We start from the raw sequence: 21454 nt of genomic DNA, 5'->3' as shown, positions 1-21454 counted from the left end.
ATCAAGTTAGTATACGGAAAATGAATTGAGACGAAAATATAAAACCCTTCAATTTTATATTTTCTTTGGATGAAATAGAGATAAGAAATACTCTCATGATCCCAATATCATGTGAATAATCTCTTATCACAATTTCTTCACAAGAAATTATACAATTAAAGGAGTAACACGCGATGATTAATCAAGATGCCCCATCTATATTCCATTGGAATCTCGAAAAAGAAAGTACACACAAGGGAAATTTCACTATTAACAACAAAATTCGTGAAATACAATCCCTATAGATCAATCTAAAAACAAGAAGAGAATCCTATTACATCATTACTAAAATGAGTAAAAAGGAAACCCTATACATCAAATCTATAAAATGAAAATTACATGAAAGGAGATTTCCTCATGGAATATAGCCAAACTCCTAATGGATCTTCTTTAGGTGCGAGGCGAATTCGTTTGTTTTCTTGGGTCAAACGTTCAACCTCGGCTAAAGCCTCATCCTTTTCCCCAAGAGCTCTTGCGGCTATAGCTTGTTGTTGAGTTGGTTCCTCGGGGACATTAGGGAGATCCACTATAAGCTCGAGCTCGAGACGACGGTGTATGTACTCCGGCAATGCATGATGTATCTTCATTTCCCCTTCCAATTCCGAGTCGTCGATAATGAGAATCGGCTCCGGGTGGCATTTGTACCACATATCAATGATGGACTTGATCATTTCCTTCAAATCCGCCATTTGGTCCTTTTGGATGACATCTTTGCGATAGTCAAAATGATATAACCCCAACTTGAGGAATGGCGGAATCTTTTGAAGCGCGCGATATTGACGGATCACCCTAAAAGGGTAATATGACGTAGACCCCGTTAGACCCAAAAGTGGGATTGGGTTGTCGGATCCGTTATTAAGGCGTACCTCGGGATTTCCAAGCCAACGAACATGCCATTGGATTTGATTTGGAACAAGGTTCTTGAAAAAATTAAACCAAGTTGAGAATGACCAATAAGGAAAGATTTCTTCCTTTTCTCGGAAGAGCGAGATAGGATGACAATCTTTGGACACATCTATGATTTTCAAGCTCAAACCGAAGTCTTTGAGGTGAGAGACCAACCAAATTTGGAGTAAACCTATTGGGGCTCTAAAGATACCATTTCTGTTTTGTTTGAACTTATTGAGTGATACGAAGGTCTCACCTAGGATCATATTGGAGAATCTTTTGAACATACACACTTGATTGACAATGTGAACTACCAAAGGATCCATGGTCTTTTTGGTGAATGGAAAGACCACAAAACCAAAGAATGCTAAGAGAAAGACTCGAGGAATTTGATTACCCGCTTCTTTTGGCAAGCTAGAAAAATGTCATTCTAAGAATGTGAAGGAGAGTGCATTGGAATTTCCTCTAAGAACACCTTTGATTTGGAGAATGTCAACTCCTAAGAATTGGCTCAAAAGAGTTATAGGATCTATATCTATCGGAGGACTAACTAGACCAAAAGAACCGACTCTTCCAATGGCAATATCGTACTCCTCAATTGTAGGGGTCAACTCATTTCGACCAAACACAAAAGTGGATGTCTTTGAGTTCCAAAAATGGAACAATGCTTTGATCATAGCAACACGAGGCTCGATGTATAATAGTGCGGAAAGATATCCGATCCTCTTTTCCACGTAGTCCTTATGCTTTGACTCGAGACTTTCCCATATGGTCACGAGAGCTCTAGGTACGGGGATGATTCGAATCTCCGACATATCCATTTTGACTACCCTAATTTGGGGCATCGAGATTAATCACCACGCATTATAGAAAGAAATATAACGTGGAATTGAAATGGCGTAATTGAAATTGCAGAACGATACAATCAACCTTACCGCGAAGAAAAAAATGGCAAACACATCGACACATCGCATGAGGACATGTGAGTTTTGACATCTAAGGGTAGGATTCTAAAGGTTTAAGGTCCCCACCTTAATTAGATAAGAAGAGTTTACCCACCGCTACTAACGTCGGTCGGTGCACTTCTTACTAATCAAGATGAGCGGTATTGAAGAATGGATTACCACATGCATTCACATGCGGATTCCACTCTTAATACCTCCTAAAGGTGCCCTAAAAGCGATCCGGGGTTTTAGACCGCGGGACGTGGGTGCATTGTGTCGTGCTAAAGCAAGTAAACATGCATTTAAATCTAAAGCAAACAACACTTCAACATAATCTCATACATTCGACATTCATCCGAACGCCACCTACAAAACAAAGGGTTTGCATTCACTCCACCCCTTATGTCTCCCACCTACAAAACCATTTAACACATGGTTAGTGGACTAACCTCATTTTCCACGCGACTTCGACATGCAGTCGATGCTACAAAATGTAGACAAGTGAGATAACAACCAACAAGTTTATTACGGCTTTAATCCACTTAGGTTTGTAACCTAGTCCCCAGTGGAGTCGCCAAGCCTGTCGCGACCTACCTCTCGAGGGCCGAACTCGATAAGGCGGGTTTAGAGGTAAATGTTCATGAAACAGTCCATACGGTATATCATAAAATTGGGGGTTTTTGCGTTTGGCTTGGAATTACAAAATTTGTTCCAAAATTGAATATAAGATGACCTCTAGATCAAATGTCGTGAAGAAAACTAACCTAAAAAATGACTAGAAATGAAGTAATTTCATTTTTGGCCTATTTGAACCAAATTTCGCAAATTGGGAAAAAGTTGATTCTAAACCGATTTTTGTAAAATTTCAAATGCCAAAGGAAAATTGAATGTAAAATAAGATTATTTTTTGTATTTTTCAATTTTTTTGGTCAAAGGTTTGACCAAAAGTCAAACCCTAGTTGACTTTTGACTAGGAGCTTGATTTTATGATTAAATCTTTGAATTTTTCTGGAGTTTCCACTTCTAAAGTGAAATTGAACTTGAAAGGAATCTTTTTATGCGAAAAGCCCCAATTTGACATGGGGTTGACTTTTGGTCAAAGGGTGACCAAAAAGTCAACTCGAAAGTCAACCGTTTGACTTTTCGGGTTTTTGCATGAAATGAACAGAAAATTGTTTACAGAAGCTAGGCCAATAAACAGAATTAAAAAACGACACTTTTTGTTCAAGAAACGGGTTCCGTCGCGATCGGAAACCATAATCTCAATTTTTTTGCTTTTAATGACGCGTCGGCTAAAAATTAGGTGTCAACATACAGGTTGAGAAACGAAAGGATCGTTAGGCTAAAAAATGTGTGTATCAGGGGTGAGAGTTGGTGATCATTTTGGCATTGTCACCAGTCTTCTTCTTCACGGTCGGGATCTTCTTTGCAAACTCCTCAGGGTAATTTGGCGCTTTGACTTCTTGGACTTATGTCCAACCATTGCAAATTTGCTTGAGGATACAAATTCCTTTACAATCGGAATTCATTTTTATTATTTTTTGTCTATGGGTTTTGGCCTTACTTTTACCAGGTACACTGCTTTTTTATGTCCCTCGCTTTCAGCACATTTTTTATTTATGGACATTGGCCTTACTTTTACCAGGCATACTACTTTTTACGCCTTTAATTTTTATTGATTCATTTCATCATTTTTTGCTGTTCTTATGGTGCTGTCAGGAACTAGCCTAGACAAGTTTGAACAAAACAAAAAAATATTAGGCTCTTGGGGTCTTCATCTTCATTCGGCACTTTAGACCATGATGCTCGAATTGTGGTGACCTTTGCCTTACCCCGGTGTGGGGAGATAAGATCACCAATTGGGTTCGTACGAAACGAAACTATAGGCTCAATTGGGCTAGCAAGGAATATAAATGTATAAGATAGAAGAGGAACTGCTCTTCGTCATCCTAGGGCACTTAAATTATCGAAAGAGTTCACCTATAATAATGACACTTGAAGATTGATGCAAGTGAGAGCAAGAAACTTTCTATCCATTTTTCTCACCTCGTGCTGCCGACTTACTTCCAATTGCTCTAGTATGGGGATGGTTCTTGATAAGAGTAATTTGAAAGGAACCTCCAAGTGTATGGGCTCAAAATGGTTAAACAAAGCATCGCCGGTAGTGTATGGGGCAGAGAAATAAACTGCCTCTCGTAATTTTGGCTACCATACCTTATGCGAGAAATCCCTTTTATCTTGCAGACATGGAATCTTTTCACTCGTCTCGCTGGAGATCAGTACATGGGGATGTGTATGGACTAAGGATTGCCTTTCGTCCTCCTGACACATCTCGTTCAGTATACCCGACAGTTCAACACCATTCGTTGAATTGTCATTTTGACAAATTTCCACATGGAATTGATGAATTAAACAAGTAAAATTACCGTGCAAAATTCCTTTCCAAAAGATATGCGATGCATTTGGGTGGAGGATTAAGCATCTACTCACTTTAAATGTTTCATCTTTCTTTAATTCTTTCTACTCTTATGAAAAGAATTTTAGGGAAAGAGATACTTAACTGTACTGCAGTGGCTAGGCAAACCTGCAAGGTAATAAGAGAAACCATGTAAATGAACGGCTCTTTGAAGGACAGAAATTGGAAACGATACAACATTACCCTTTGTGTCTCCCTTCATTTGAGTTTAAGCTAACGACTCCTTGAGCTTTTCTCAAATGTCGACAATTCTTGTTGAGAATAGCACAAGTTCATGTTAGCAATGAAATGATCGAGGGTAAATTGAGAATGATACCAAATTAACCTTCCTCCACTTTGCCTTCAAAACTAGCAGAGTCTTTTCTTTTGCGACTCCTTCCTAGTTTGTTTTAAAGCTCGAATAAAAACCTCTGTAGCTAAGGGTGCTTCCAACTAGGTGGCCTTATTTTCGACGCATATTGTGTCAATGTGGTTCCGGCATGTTGAGGAGCTTCTCGGGAATCATCTGATTCATGACTGCACAAGGCATGTAAAATTGCTTGCATGGGGATCTTTATGGTAAAGCTAATCTTGACTTTAAATGCCTTCGACTGATATGGGTGTCGTAATCCTTTTCAATGACTATCGTCGAGACTTCCATGATTGTTAGGATTAGCATCAGCGTCATTTTGTCATATGCAAAGTCCTTTCCAGCTACTTGTGCTGGACCTTTACTCAAATCCATCCTATATAAAAGAAAAGGATATGTCATTTCTACGCTAAAGTGGATGAACTTTAGAAAACGAAATACACCCTTTTTGATGGATTGGGGGATTGCATACCCCCTAGTCTACTCTCCCAATTAAGCGCTCCCTGCACTTTAAGGAAAAAACACACTAGTCGTTTGCACAGACTTGGGGGAACGAGATACATCATTTTAGTATTTCGTCATGTTTCGTTCGAGAAGTCCCAACGTACGTCAGAGTCTAGCATGCTCCTCAGTTTGTTATCTACAAAAGAAAAAGGATGGAATGTCATTTCCAAAATTTGTTAAGGAATAAGACATACTTTTTTCTTTCAAAATGGGTAATCTCTTCTTGGTTTGCCCCCGACTTTCTTGTACAAAATGATGTTCCGCTCATCATGGAGTCAAGGAATGCTCAACACTCCCTCTGACTCTTTGGGATTGATATCTCACACTAGTAGTAATGAGATTTGCCTCACATTTCATCTTGAAGGTTGGATGATCTTCGCCTGAATTGCCCCTATCGGATTAGTCGGTCTTCTATCGCCACCAGGGTCTGATGTGCTCTTCAGTTTGTCATCATCATTGAGACTTGATGTGTCATTTCTAAATGCCCCTTCATAATAACAAATCAAAAGGGGAGTATGCTCTGAGACACGAAGCGAGTGAGTTAGAAAAACAAACAGGGCTATGAGCATATATGTCTTTTTATAATGATTCTTTCTTCGATCCTTTTGAAAAATGATAAAACGTTCGCTTTATTTCAAAATTTTAGAAATGAGGAAGCATGAGAAAGGCCAGGCCTCAGAATACTTTCCTTTACATGGTTGGAAATCATCAACAGGCCGATTTGGGATGCTTCCTCAAGCCCTCAAAACACAATCATTATTAACTTTTTACAAATAGTGGATTTACAACCTCAAGGGAGGGGGAGTTTTCAGAAGACATTTCTTCCAACAGAAATGACACCAAGAAAAAACAAGATACATGAATGGTCCCTTTTCAAGGGCCCATGTAAAAAAGGAGCAGAAAGAGTTCTACTCATACGGGCTTGCATCCATTCTCTCCACCGGTTTGGAATGAGAAAGTCTTGGTGTACAACATGTTTTGAATTCGATGCTTAAGAGTATAGAACCCATCGGTTGAATGTCTCACCTCGCCCATGTGGTAATTACACTTTTTGGACGGATCATAATTTGAAAAGCTCTCGGGATTAGGTCGCTTTAGCTCGGTGGAGAGCAGTCCCTCCTTTCGAAGTATTGCCAGCATCTGAGATGGGGGTCTAGGGAGTAAAGCGAACTACCTCTTGTTGTTTCGCCTTTGCTGGGGGCGCAACGTTGGAATGGGTATACCGGGTCTGCATTATTCGTGTTGCATGAACTTTGGGCGCAGGGTGCTTAATTCCATAGGATCAGAGGACTCGTGAACATTGTCAAATATGACGTCTTTACCCTTCGGGTTGATACTAGAGGGCTCCACTTGAATCATCACCCCTAGTCTTGGATGAAGAAGCAGAGTCATGGTGAGTTGGTCCAAGCGGACCGATAGATGTTCCACTTATTTTGAGAGTTGTCGAAAAAAAGTGAAGACTTTCTTCATCTCATTCTCTATGTCCACCACACAGGTTGTCATATCCTCTTCAGCCATTTTTACTTAGCGAATGGGTATAATTTGTAACTACCTGTCAAGAACTGACAATGAATGAGTATAAGACCTCATAAGAGATCAGTCTAACTTAGTCTAACTGTATTTTCATACCTTGTTTAGTCAAATACTTTCCCTTTCTTGCAAAAATAAAATATGAAAAAAAAAATTTATGACGGCAACCTAGTTGCCGCCTTCGGGGTTCGAACCCCGGTCTTTCGAATCGATTCACTCCCCGTATACCACCAGGCCGAAGCGTTGGTAGTGTCAATAGGGCGTGCTTTTTATTATTTATTCACTATTTTTCACATTTTCGAAGACAACGGGAAATCCCTTTGGAAAACAATGATTTATAACATGCTTATAAAAATAAGGACATGAGTTGGAAGTAAATATTCTGAAAAAATTTTAGTGCCTATTTCTTCCAAAATGGCCACGGTATTAAATCCACAACTGACATAGACTAATCATGGACCGACCGGGACATACGAAAAAAAATTAGTAAATTGCAAAGTGTAAGGATAGAAAACTTACTTTACCGGAAACCATGACAATCACAGAAACATACACATGGAATGTGAAGTTCGATTTCTATCTAGATGGCTTTAGCAAAGTAAAGTTAAAAGGATGCTTGACCGTCGCAATCTCGCGTTGGTGTCAAGTCCTTCTAACCTCGGTTCAGTCAAAAGGAGTACCTTATAGTCACACAGATAGTGGCTAAAGATAGATACTTTACGACACCCAGTAAGAAATTTCGAGAAAAAGAAAGGCAGACTCTACATTGTGGTCTCCCATTCGAGGTTGTATCTTTCTTAACACCATCCTGAAATGCCCTATAGCAACCCAGGTCCGGCGGCATGGTTGTGTGTGCAACAGTGTAGTAATAAATTATTAAAGCATGCACAACAATTTATAAACAAGCACCGCTTCAAACGTTCAGGAAATAAACATTCACTCCCAAACTCCAAATCTACAAAACAAGGGGTTTACAATCACAACACCCCTTATAACTCCCAACTGCAATAACATTTAACACATTAATGTTAGAGCCATACCTGAAATCCTTACTACTAAAAAATGTTTTTGAACAGGGTAAAATTTCTGGCCTAAGTTTGCTTAATCAAAAGCATGATAACTGGATATTCCCCAGTGGAGTCGTCATTCTGTCATGACCCGCTAAATTTTCTCTGGAGAGGGAAAATGGCGTAGCCTAGTACGCGCTAAGTTTAGGTGGGACTTAACTTGGGCTCTCCCAAGCCCATACCATATCGCGACTTATGGTTTAGATTTTAACCTACAAATGATTTTTATCTAGAAGTCACCACTAATCAATTTGGGGTGGGTCGATTAGAAACCCAAGTAAAGTAACGGGAAAATCACCCTACTCCTACAAACCAGAGATTAAATGAGTTCGGAGACTTGGTTACACTAGTTGAGTGACTAATGCCCTTTCGGTACCTTTCATCCTGTTCATTTCAGAAAATATTTGTTAGGCAATTTGGATTAAGACCTATCTCCTACTAAGTGAGGTGATCAAACGAGTGCACAATCATTAAAAATTAGTAGTCAAACTAGATATGCAGTCTAGAGTTCTAACCCTAACTAAGGCGACAACATTCAACACATGACAATTTATGTAATTATATACTAATTAGAAATAACATGCATAATGATAACACAACAGTAGTAAAAATAACATGCAAAATCCTACCGTATAGCCCTATAGGCTTATCTGATTTAGGCATAATTATTAATCAAATAATTCACATAATTTAGAAAAATATTCAAAAATACTAATTTCTAAAATATTTCCTAATTTTAAAAGAAATAAAAAAAATATTTTTTATTTTTTCTTTATATTTTTTAATTTATTTTTTAAAAATAATATTATTTTTAATTAATATTAATATAATATTCAACCGGGTCTGGTTAGCGGATCTGGATTGGGTTGGAACCAACCCGGGTCAACTGACCCGACCCAAAGGCGTTGACCTGGGTCGAATCTCCGGATCCAAAGTGGGCGGGCTAACACGGGTCCCGAACCGGATCGGGCCCGGTCAGGTGGAAATAAAAAAAAGCCCAGCCCATAAAAGGGTCAGTCTGGGTCAAGGAGGGCTTGCAAACTGGTCCGACCGGGACTGTAGGCCTGGTCCAACCCGGTTCCCGCGTGACTCAAGCTCGCGGGACCATCGGCCAGGCGAGATTTGGTGTCTCGCTAGCCAACCCAATCCAACTCCGGCGTGGCTCTTGCCCCTAGAGGTCACCCTAAAGCCTTCTTAGGCCACTTAGCTCACCGTCCGACCACACCTGCTCACCAACCGGCGACCAAAACCAACACAACCTCACTGAGGCATTTCATCAAATAATTGGTCTTCACGGTTGAAAACAAGGAACTCCGACCTATTTCGGGGCTCCGGCCTGCTCCAGAGGCCACAACTCGCCTCCGAAAGCAAGTCTAGACTAGGACTAGGATCGGTATGGGTCGGGATTCACGCGAAACAGCCGGTACGAGTCTCGGCCAACCTGCACAGAGAAAGCAGAGCAAAACAGGGGAACTCAGGGGCCAAGTGAACTCACTAGTCGGAGGCGTCGACTCGGAGGATTGCCGCCGGCTCTGGCTCAACGGGGAGGCTCCTGTGGCTTAGTCCTTCTACCTGCAAACAGAAGTCCCAAACTTTCTCGCTTAATATCTCTATTTCTCCCTCTCTTCTCACTGCTCTGTTTTTCTTCTCACTGTGGCCACCCGTCTCTCTCTCTTCTCTGGTCCTTTTATGGCCAACGGCCACTTGCTTCTGCCTTATTAACTCCTCATTAAATGGCCTGCACCGGCCTATTCCATGCTCTTGACTTTTGTGGTCATTCTAGGCCGGTGCAGGGAGGGGTTGTCTGTTCCCTCGCATCTCAACATCCATGGCAGTGGGAAGGGTAAGAGGGGAGAGATATTCTATTGCCAAAGATAGACCAAGAAGGACAACAAAGCCCCCATAGAAATATGACTACTTAGATTTTGTTGCTTATGCTCTTTTCAATTGCAGAGTCAGTAGAGTATAAAGAGCCTAAAATCTACAAGGAATGGCCTGCACCGACCATTAACTCCTCATTGAATGGCCTGCACCGACCTATTCCACACTCTTGACTTTTGTGGCCATTCTAGGCCGGTGCAGGGAGGGGTTGTCTGTTCCCCTGCATCTTGGCAACCATGGCAGTGGGAAGGGGAAGATGAGAGAGATATTCTATTGCCAAAGATAGACCAAGAAGGACAACAAAGCCCCCATAGAAATATGACTACTTAGATTTTGTTGCTTATGCTCTTTTCAATTGTAGAGTCAGTAGAGTATAGTGAGCCTAAAACCTATAAGGAAGCTGCTTGGCTGAGCGGGGAAAGAGGAAGGGAAAGGGTGGTTGCCGTTGGTCGCGCAAGGGAGAGAGGGAAGGAGAGAAGACCTCACGCAGGCGAGGGGAAGAGGAAGAGAGGGTCGGGTCGGGCCGGCCCTGGCCCAGCCTGATCTGATTTGATTTCTTTTATTTATTTATTATTTATTTAATTTTTAATTAATTTTTAAAAAAATTCGAATTTTTTTATATAAATTTTAATTAGTGAAATTACTATTAATATGCCTAATGCCTAGATGAGATGCAATTAAATAAAACAATTTTGTTTTAGGAATTAAGGACATTAACCCCTAAAAAAAATTTATTTTATAATTAATTTTGGACAAAAATTAAAAATAGGTGTCAACAAATATATAATAACATTACAACTCGAACATAAATTGCAAAGAGTCCTAATGCATGTCACGACCTCCCCGTGCTCCAGATCATGGTGCTTAAACTAGGATGATTTTTGTCTTGTCCTGGTATAGGGATGATCACCAACTGGGTTTGTACAAAACAAAACTACAGGCTCAATCGGGCTAGCAAGGGATATAAGTGTATGGGATATCACTAACCATTTTGTGCTAGTCCCGATCCATACTAGGTGTCAGCAATGCATTTTTCTCAATCAGAAGCAGAAGTAGTATCAATCCCATTTGTGTGGAGGAATGAATGGCTACCAACGGTTCCCAAATCTTTTTGCGTCGTGTCCTCTGGCCACTCACCATACGAAAAACCAATAATGGAATGACACGGTCAAAGACGATGATGATGCTCTTTTGCTTTGGTGGCCCTTCATTGAGGAAGAAAAAGCAAATGGAAATTGGCATGTCTTATCTTACCAAACATGCGGATACCAAATTTCAGAGGGGGCTCCTGGTCCGGGAGTTGGGGACACTTCTGTCGCATCTCGATTGTAATCGTACAATCGCATGATGTGCGGTCATAATTAAGCTCGAAAATGATGTAACCTGTCATGGAATTATTTTATGAAGTTATGACGTGTTGTCGCGTTCGAGCTCAATATCGTGACCCTTTAGTCCATGCCGAAGGTCTAAGGCCCAGGCGCTCATGCCCTGCTGTTCGGCATAAGGTGCCCACTAAATCCCAACAAACTCGATACCTTTTGCAAAAAAGTTCTAAATCTATTATAATTGTATCAATTCAATCCTGAAACTTTTTTTCCAAAAAAGTTCTTATTAACAATTAGCTGGGGTACTTTTTAAAACGTATATGAGAAAAAATTTGATATTTAAGACGATTAATGTATTGAGAATGGATCTGATTTATAAGCCCATTTTGAGCTTGCCCATTGTTACTTGGGAAAATTACAAAAACGGTCCTAAACATATTGCAATTGTGTCAATTCAGTCATAAACTTTTTTTTACTAATTGAGTCCTAAACCTTTCACATTTGTTCCAATTTAGTCCAGCCAGCCAGTTTTAGATGGCCAGCATTAACGTGAACATATTTTAATAATATTTCGATGTTTTTATTAATATTTTTCTTTTCTTTTTCCCTTGTTTTATTTCTCTTTCTTTTTTTTTTCCTTCCCTTCATCTTCATACTCTGGCCGGCAAGGGCGAGCCTCTCCTGCCCCTGGCGAGGCAGCGTCGAAATCACAGCCTCGTCAGTTCGGTCCTCGAAAATCCAATGGCCATCGGACTAGCTTTTAGGAGGAAATGGGTCGATGTCAAATCTGCTGTTGAGCGCGGCTTCAATGTCACAGTCCATGGCGAACTCGTTCTTGAGCCTTTGAGGATAAGGAGGGAGCGGTACAAGCATGAGGAGATCGGAGTGGTACACGCCACGCCATCGCGCAATGTGGGCGTCATATGACATGTCATACTTTCTACTTACATCCATGTTTTCAAAACAGACACGAAACACACAACTAAGCCAAAGCACGACTTGATGTCAATCTTTCACTTGATTACTTCACCGAAAATTACAATTGCATCTCATATTTTAGAAAATCAGTTGATAAATGCATGTTGAAACTGAATTGAAATATGTGGTGCCGAAAAGATCATGCAGAGATGCTAACCGTTCCTCACATGTACCACAGAATTTCGACATAGCAGTCCCTAATGAAGTTATGGTTTGATTATTCATGTCGCATCCTAACACAGCGTGTACTTTTAAGTTTTTTGGTGTCTCTAGCTAGCATTTCTTCATTGTTTCTTCACCAAAGCGATCATCTCCACCGGCCAGGATGGGCGTCATCATTTCCCGTGGCTTGCACAAAGCTTGCAAAGGCTCCGCTGGTGGTGCGGTGAGGCCATTGCCCTTCGTCATGTCGATCTCCTCCGAGCCAACTCTCCGCCACTCGAAGCACTAAAGCAATGCTCTTAACGCTAACCCCACCACTCTCCTCCCAAGAACAGCCCCAAGACAAGCTCGCCTTCCGGCACCGAAAGGAATCATTTTAAACCCCTCGTTACTCTCTTTGCCACTGTCAAATCTCTCAGGCACGAATCTCTCGGCATCCATCCATAGTTTGGGGTCTCGGTGAAGGCTCCACGCATTCACCAGCAGCATCGTGCCTCGCGGAACATGGAAGTTCCCGATGGTCATGTCCTCTGAGGGTTTGTGTGGAAGCAGGAGCGGAGCTGCTAGATACAATTCCTCATTGTCTCGCTAATGACGTTATGAAGGTAGTTGAGATTAGCGAGGTTAGATTTATCAAGTAGGCGATCATGTCCTCCTTCAGATTCTATCTCGTCGCAAGCCCTTGCATTGCCTTCGAGTGGTTGAGGAGAAGTATCATCGTCCATTCTATCGTGGTGGCCGTGGTGTCACCTCCAGTAAACAGCGTTACCTGCACATGTCACGGGACTAATAATCTACCTAAAGTGGCTCTTCATGTTATAAATAAAAAAAGAACTCCTAGGTTTACTAAAAATAACTTTAATCTGGTACACTGAAAATCATTAAAAATTCAATATTCATACTCTGACAAGTATTCAATGACTGCCACATTGTACTGAAATGCAATTAAATGGTCCGCATTGATCCATATGAACTTCATTTGAGAGTAATTATTTAAATGGTCACAAGCCATTTTAAAATATGGGTCATGTTAGGCACTTACTAAGTATACTTCATCCGGAATAATTTGATTTTCACGGCACTAATTATGCATAGCAGAAAGGCAATTGATACATTGGACACTATAAAGTTTTCTTAATCGATTGCTTAACAAATGTGCATGGGCTCTCATTAATATAATCCTTAAAAAGTTTTTCACACTCAAAGTAATTAAATTTCATATAAGTGTGTATAGGTACAACCGCAATTGAATGAAAAAAGTGTAAATTACACAAGCTAAGTCTTAAAACTTATAAAAGTAATGCAAGGGAACACTTTTATTTGGTTTGTTTGTGTTGGCTGGGTCCGCCTATGTGGGGCCCAGCTAACACTTAAACAAAAAAAAAGGAAAGAAAAGTCAAAAGTCAAAAGTAAAAGGAAAGAAAAAAGAGTCCTCGTGCGTGGAGTGTGTGCCCAAGAGAGAGGAGGGGAGAGAGAAAACAGAGTGTGGTTCACCGAGGGAACTCACGCGGAGAAGAGAGAAAAAGGTTGCGGCTTTGTGGTCCCGATTCGAAGGCCAAAGGTTATCAAAATTGGCTCAAATTTAGTATGTTGTTTGGGAGACAAGGGTTACGAGTTGATCAGTTTCATTCATCGAGAACCTTCTCCAAATCCTCCAATCACGGTTAGGATTTTCTTGCTTCGTTTATGTTAACCCACCTTTGTGGTGACGAAATATAGTTGTATTGTTCTATTGAGCCTCTAGTGTTCTTTTTCGTGAGCGTCCATTTCTTTTTTATATCTTCACGGCTAACTCCAGCGAAAGCAGAGAGAAAGAACCCCCAACGGACAAGCCACCTGTGCGGAGACCTTCATTTTCAGAGCTGGCACAGTGAAGGCAACCAACCAAGCAAAGCCCAGTTTAAAGAACTCTCTCCAGAACGCAACTAGTTCTCATTGGGAGACCAAGAAAGCTTCAAGAATTTCCTAAAGCGATAATTAAGACCGATCCGCCATGTGAAAGTGAAAGCGGGGGTTATGGCAAGTTAGGAAAGACAAAACCGAAGGAGATGTTTCCAAGAAAAGCTTTCCATCTTTAGTGGAATTATTAACGGAGAAGATAAAAAAGGAAGTCGCACTTGGCAAAGAAACGTACGAGGAGACACCAAGAAACTAGTAGCAATAACTCCACCAAGGAGCAAGATACACCAAGAAACTAGCAGCAATTACTTCACCAAGGAGCAGGATATGTACCGATTATAATAGTCCGACTCAAACCATCAAGTATGGGCAACTCACTTCGAGTAAATATTGTGAGATGTTAACCATGCAAACACATAAAAGATCACCCATTCTAGGTCCTATGCAAAGCCACCGTCCACCACCACTAGTAGCCACCACCTGTTGCCATCGGCCACTATGGTCGACATCACTGCCTAACATTGCTCTCTCTCTCTCTCTCTTTCTCTCTCTCTCTCTCTCTAGCTTCGTCAACTCGGTCATGCTCGTGTTGCCATCACAACGACAATCATATTGCAACTTTAGTTAATGGCAGGTCTTTTCTTCAAACATAGATATCATCTTACAATAAGAATCGTCCAAAGTATTCTTAGACCGTTCAAAGACCTAATGAAAGCCCATATGAATGGGCATTTCATTAATACATTATACATCCCGTCTTCTTTTCTTTTCCTTTAATACATTATCATTAGACGCAAGATCTAGAATTCTTATTCCATTCCTCTCTACTTTCTGTTTTTTTTTTTTCCTCCATTCATTTCCACCTCATTTCATTCACACCAACTTACTTGGTTATTACATAATAGTCCATAAGTATTGCGATGGTTGAACACGACCAAAATAAAATTCACTGGAGAACGACCTTCTCAAAGCTGTGCAAGAACATTAGCAATCATGCATTCACGCGCTTTACACATAGCCTCCAATGGCTCTCTCTTGGGCATTGTGAGTCCCGTCCCTTCCGACAAGTCCACCGGCTCTTCGCCGACTTGTTCCCACTCGAAGCATTGAATAAACGCCACTAGAGCCAAACCCACCACTCTATTGGCAAGGCCAGCACCGGAACAACTCCTCCTCCCCTTGCCAAACGACAACAACCGATACGCATGATCCCCTTCCAATCCCTCGTATCTTTCTGGTTTAAAATTTGTTGGATCGTCCCACACTTTTGGGTCTCTCTGAATTGCCCACGCATTTACTAGGATCATGGTGCCTTTGGGCACGTCGAACCCTCAGATCGTGCAATCCTCAGAGGACTCGTGAGGCACTAGGAGTGGCGCCAGCAGAAACAACCGGAGCACTTCGTTGATGATGTTTTGAAGGCAAGGCAGCTTGTAGATGTCTGCTTCGTAAGCTAGATGCTCTCGGCCAACGACCCCTTCTAGTTCTGCTTGAGCTTTTTTCAGGACGTCCGGATGGTTGAGTAGGAGGGACATGGCCCATTCTATTGTCACTGAGGACATGTCCGTGCCCGCAGCTAACATCGTATGCCGTGGATTGTGGTTAAGTAATTTGCTAAGTATGCTCATTGTTTTCAAAGAGAGATGAAACTTTTTTTTGAAATTGAAGAACAATCGAGTTTAGACGTAAAGAGTAAAATGCAAGGAAAAGCTTCAGTTTAAGTCAGTATCAATAATTGGCCACTCTTATGGTCTTGTTCATGTATAAGTGCAAAATTTATCTGTTTCATGCATGGTTCAGACGGGTACTCAGCTTGAATCGATCGGAGTTGAAAAACATGAGTAAATTCAAGAAAGAAAAATAGAACTTGACCTAAATCATTTACCACACACATGACAAAAGATTGATCAACTTGTGCAATTTCATTTTATCCTCCCTCTTCTTTCTCCATTTTAATATACAACAATCTAAAAGAGCGGCCACTATCGAAGAAAGTTATGGCATGATCTCGGTGCACGCAAGTCCTTGGATGTGAGCCCAATTCATATGAATCAGTGGATGAAAAAGGCTCCACATGAGACCACATGATCCAATGGTGCATATACATTGCGCTCACATGCACCGAAATCATTCAATAATGACTAAGAAAAATAAGACCAAATACTTATAGTAGAAAGAAAAATTAGATCTTTTACAGGATATACGATAAAAAGTTTTAAATTATTATAGACCGTTAGATTTGTAATATCCTAAAAAGCGATGCCGTTTTTAACAATCTAGATCCATTTAGGTACATGTATTAGGAGATTCTAAACCATCATTTAAACCTAAGGGTCATAGAAAATGCTTTGTTTGGGAAGAAGTAGGTCATATTTTTGTCCATTTGCTCCCTCATCTCTCGTTTCCCTTCTTTACAGAAACAAGGCCAATATGTTCTTACCACTGTTATTTTCACAGTAAATTAAGGATAGCCACATTAGCATTTTTCTTTTGTGAGCCCCTAAAGACTAGTCTCACAAACTCAGAAACATCCATAGGTCAAGTGAACAGAACATGACATATACACATACCAGGATTTGGCCTTTGATGATGTAGTCCGAATAGCCCTCCAACAGCATGGAATCGATCATCGTTCTGCTCTCCACCTCTCTACCGCCCTCGCTTCTCTTCCTTCTCGACCTGACCTCGTCTATCATGCCCTGCAAGATCCTATCGGACCTCATGGTGATGTCCACCATCCTCCGCTCTCTCCCCTTGAAGTCCACCACCTTCCTCAGCTCCGGCAAGAAATCGCCCGGGTCTGTCCCGCTCAGCTCGAATACCTCCCTTATCACCTCCCTGAACTGCCTGGTCACCGCATCGACGGCGGCCGCAAAGTAGCACTTCCCAGAGATCATCCTCATGATGATGTTTAAGGACAGCTCCTGCAGCCTCGATCTCATCTCCACACATGCGAAACCGCCACCCCCTACCACCTCCGCAGCCATCTCGTGGAGATTCTTCATGACAAGCCTCACTTCCTCTAGCCAGTCGGCGAAGGAGCCGGCAAGGCGGTGCGGGGAAAGGATTTTGAGGGTCATGAAGCGGCGGAGGTTGCGCCAGTGGGGGCCGTAAGGGGCGCCGCCGATGGTGGTGTTGCCGTAGGCCATAATCTCGCCAGAGAGTGTGCGGGGGCGGTTAGCGAGGACGATGTCATTCCTGGTAAAGCACTCCTCAGCCGTGGATGGGGAGGATACGACGACCACGGAGCGGAAGCCAAAGGAGAGGGAAAGGACAGGGCCGTAACGGTCTGAGAGAGATTGGAGGGTCCGGTGGACTGGCTCTTTTATAAGGAGGAGGTGGCCAATGATAGGGAGTGAAGGTGGGCTCGGTGGGAGATTCCTCTTGATGCTTCTCTGCAATTTGAACAAGCAGAGAAGGAAGAGGAAGGAGGATGCTGAGATGATGTACACCCACACATCTTCCATGAACCTGTGACGGAGGCTGAGAGAGAGAGAGAGAGAGAGAGAGAGAGAGAGAGAGAGATGTAACAGGTTAGAGGTTTTATAAGGTAAGGTTGGATCTAATTTTTCACTCTTTATACAATTTCTCAATGTAGAGTAATGGGAAAATTACCAAAATAGTCAGGAATCTATTGTAATTGTGCCAATTCAATCCCAAACCTTTTTTTGTGTCAATTCAGTCTTAAACCTTTTGTATTTATGCCAATTCAGTCCATCCGGCCAATTCAGCGACGGCGAGGTCAAGCTTGCCCGGCCATGGCGAGGCTCGACCTCGTCGGCCTCAGTCTCTGGCCAGTCTGGCGACCAGACCGGGGAAGAAGATAAGAAAAAGAAAAAAGAAAGAAAGAAATAAATAATAATAATAATAAATATTTATAAAAATGTCGGCGTCGTAGCCTGCTAGCGTCCCATCATCCGTGGCCAAAATGGCTAGATAAAGCCAATTGACAAATACAAAAGGTTTAGGACCGAATTGGCACAAAAAAAGGTTTAGAACTGAATTAGCAGAATTACAATAGGTTTATGACTATTTTGGTAATTTTCCCTAGAGTAACACATATCAAAATTATACATCAAAATTGGGATACAAAAATTTAGCAAAAGGACACTATAAGTGCCATAAGCTTGTGTACTACGGCTCACTTTGGTCCATAACTTTTTTCGGATCACTTTGGTCTGAAGTCGGAGGAAAACGATCACAAGTGTCATAACTTTTTTTGGATCACTTTAGTGCTTTAAATTTTGAAAACGATCACTTAAGTGCTAAAATTTTTGAAAAACGAACATTTAAGTGCTAAAATTTTTGAAAACGATCACTTAAGTGCCAATCTCCGGCGAGACTCCGTGAGCCACGTCGCTTCGAAATTAATAAAAAAATGCCACGTCGATTTCCGGCAAAAAATTGTGTACGGCACTGGAATTGCACTTAAGCGATCGTTTTTCAAAAATTTTAACACTTAAGTGATCGTTTTCAAAAATTTTAGCACAAAGTGATCCAAAAAAAGTTATAACTAAAGTGAACGTCGTCACAAGTTATGATCTTGTAGTGTTCTTTTACCCAAAAATTTATGTTGCCTTTATTATTTGTTATTTCTACATTCATGACTTATAACTACAATTACTTATTATTTGACACGAATCTTTTATTTATATTAGTCAATGTAAGTACTTTTTTTAAAATCACTCGCTTCAAATCGTCAACTCAATAGTAAAAATTATCACATTTCGATTGATCATCATCCTAATCAAACATCGCAATCCTTGTACTTCCAATTGATGAATGATTGTGTACCGAAAGAGGGACGAAGAACTTGATGATTGGGTTCTAAAATTAATAAATATGAATTCCTTGACGGTAACACAAATCTTTCATAAAGAAGAAGAGCAAGTCTTTGATAGGCAAAATGAAATAAACAACTCGAACGATTAAAAAAAAACTACTGGAAAATGACTCAAAATAAATTATGAGTAAAGTGCATTGAAAGAAGTAAATATTGTTCTTTGATTGCATCCTTTATTCTTAAGATGTGCTCCTTTAATAGTCTATGGATGGTTGGCCTGTAGTTATAATTGTGCCCACTCATTGAAATCAAATTTCGACTATATATTTGATTGTATAATTGTTCTCGCCTTAGGAAACTCGACCGTAATAACTAGTTGACTCGACTGCAATAACCCTATGGCTGCAACTTTCAAACAACACCTTTGGTAATTGCTCCAGCCTAAGACTTCGATTAATTTGCTATTCCCTCTATTTTTATCCTTATAGTCGATTTGATTTCAGCCAAACTTTGTGAATCGACGTCAATGCTACTCGCCATGAATGACATTGACTTGAATGCCATCGACTTAGATATCGGTCAATGGATGAAGACAGATCCCCCATTGTCGACCTAATTCTATTGGCTTCTCATAATCAATGTCGGTGTTTAACTGTCGATTCTATACATAGTCTATATCAAATCACTTGTGTTGGTCAATATATTGTTTACCCCCTTCCTTGTTGATACCCGTCATGTTCTATTAATTAGTCAATATTCATAATCGGACTTAACTTTATTTAGTTGATGACTCTGCTTTATCACTATAATCCGACTTGAGATATTCCTCTTTGTCTCAATGGTCTTGACACTTTCTCATTAAAATTGACCCGAGTTAATATCATATTCAAAGCCATAATGTATGGTCAATGGCATCAATTCTTATTATCTTTAATTCTTATTATTATCTTGCTCGGAGGGTAGGAGAACTTTACACTATTTTACTTTATCCCCGGTTGGAGGGTAGGCGATTTGTTTTTATTACTTCTTGCTCATTGTTTAATATTAATATTATTATTATTATTATTATTATTTGCGTGTTGTCCATCCGTGTGTTATTGGTTCCTTTTTGGATAAGCAAAAGTAGATGACACTATGTGAAATTTTTTATTAGGCCTCTTTAGGATATATATATATATATAGTAAATAATATGATATAATTTTATCGGATGTTGTGTATGATCCACTAATTTAAACCGTCGATTGCAATTCCTCATATTATACGACATATCAATCAGTGAACTAGCCTTTTTTTTTTAAATCTGATACCACGTTTTATTAGTAAGACCAATTGATATTTGGATCGGTGTATGCACCTGCCGTCTAGTCCCAAGGCAATTTGACCTCCGCTAGATGTGTTTGTACACCACACGACTTGATTAACTAATGTCTGAGGCAAAAGGTCTTAGAATGAAAGTTCATATGCCAACTTTTGTTTGGCATTGTTCGATATAGGAGTCAGCACTTCCTTTAATAGCTTTTACGGGAACGATATGTTGGTGACCATTCCGCGTAAAAGATTATCTCAAGGGAAATTGTGTACTTTCAATAGACTTGATCGTTATAACTATAGCTACATTCAAGAAAGTTTATATTAACCAAAGCTTGGAATTTAGATTACCCCGATGCTACTTAAAAGTGTAAAATGAGCAAAATGAGAGAGTTACCGTACAAAATAATAAAGATGCATATACGGGATAGCATATAAGGCAATAATCCTTGGGTGCTTTCATCGAGTCAAAAGGCAGATTACACTTATTTTAAATAGATATTGAGTAGAATTATTCTGAAATTTTCATTCACCTAATAAAGAAGTTCGATTTATTGAATACTCGACCACGTCAATTTTAAAAGTTTTAGAATTTAATCCCGTGATACAGAAAATTCATAATAACATTACAACTCGAATATAAATTGCAAAGAGTCCTAATGCATTTTTCTCAATCAGATGAAGAAGTAGTGTGCATCAGTTCTATTAATGTCGAGGAATGAATGGATACGAACGGATCCCAAATCTCTGCACTCCTTTTGAAAACGTGGAGGTTGATCGGCCGATACGCCAATTTTTTTGCGTCGTGTCCTCCTCGCCACTCGCTATACGAAAAAACCAAAAAATGGAACGGCACGGTCGAAGGTGATGAAGGCTCTTTTACTTTTGTGGCCCTTCATTGAGGAAGAAAAGGCAAATGGAAAATGTCGTGTCTTATCCTTTCCAAACAAGCGGATACCAATTTCAGAGGACACTTCTATCGCATCTCGATTGTAATCGTACAATCACATGACGTGCTGCCGTAATTGAGCTCGAAAACATTGTAACATGTCGCGAAATCATTTTGTAAAGTGTCGGCATGATGTCGTGTTCGAGTTCAATGTCGTGACCCATTAGTCTGTGCTGAAGGTGTAAGGCGAGGTTGCTCGCGCCTTATTATTCGGCATGAGGTGCCCACAAAATCCCAACAAGCTCAATATCTTGGTTTCATTTTAGAAGGGGTTATCAAAAAAGTCATAAACCTATTATAATTGTGTCAATTTAGTTTTGAACATTTTTTCACAAAAAAAAATCTTATTAACAAATAATTGGGGTACTTAT

The 21454-nt window shown here is 40.4% G+C and overlaps 2 pseudogenes; both read right to left on the bottom strand.

Moving 5' to 3' along the window:
- Positions 1 to 12131: 12131 nt before the first annotated feature.
- LOC130139786 (cytochrome P450 81Q32-like) lies at positions 12132 to 13997 on the bottom strand (annotated as a pseudogene).
- A 706-nt stretch (positions 13998 to 14703) lies between these two features.
- Positions 14704 to 17569, bottom strand: LOC115675819 (cytochrome P450 81Q32-like; annotated as a pseudogene).
- Between the last annotated feature and the right edge of the window lie 3885 nt (positions 17570 to 21454).

Source organism: Syzygium oleosum, unplaced genomic scaffold (genome assembly GCF_021117445.2).
Source record: "Syzygium oleosum isolate NSW1041296 unplaced genomic scaffold, Sole_v2.1 Sole_v2.13, whole genome shotgun sequence".
NCBI classification, from domain to species: domain Eukaryota; kingdom Viridiplantae; phylum Streptophyta; class Magnoliopsida; order Myrtales; family Myrtaceae; genus Syzygium; species Syzygium oleosum.
The sequence above is the reverse complement of the archived record's forward strand: the minus strand, read 5'-3'. Positions and strand labels throughout refer to the sequence as shown.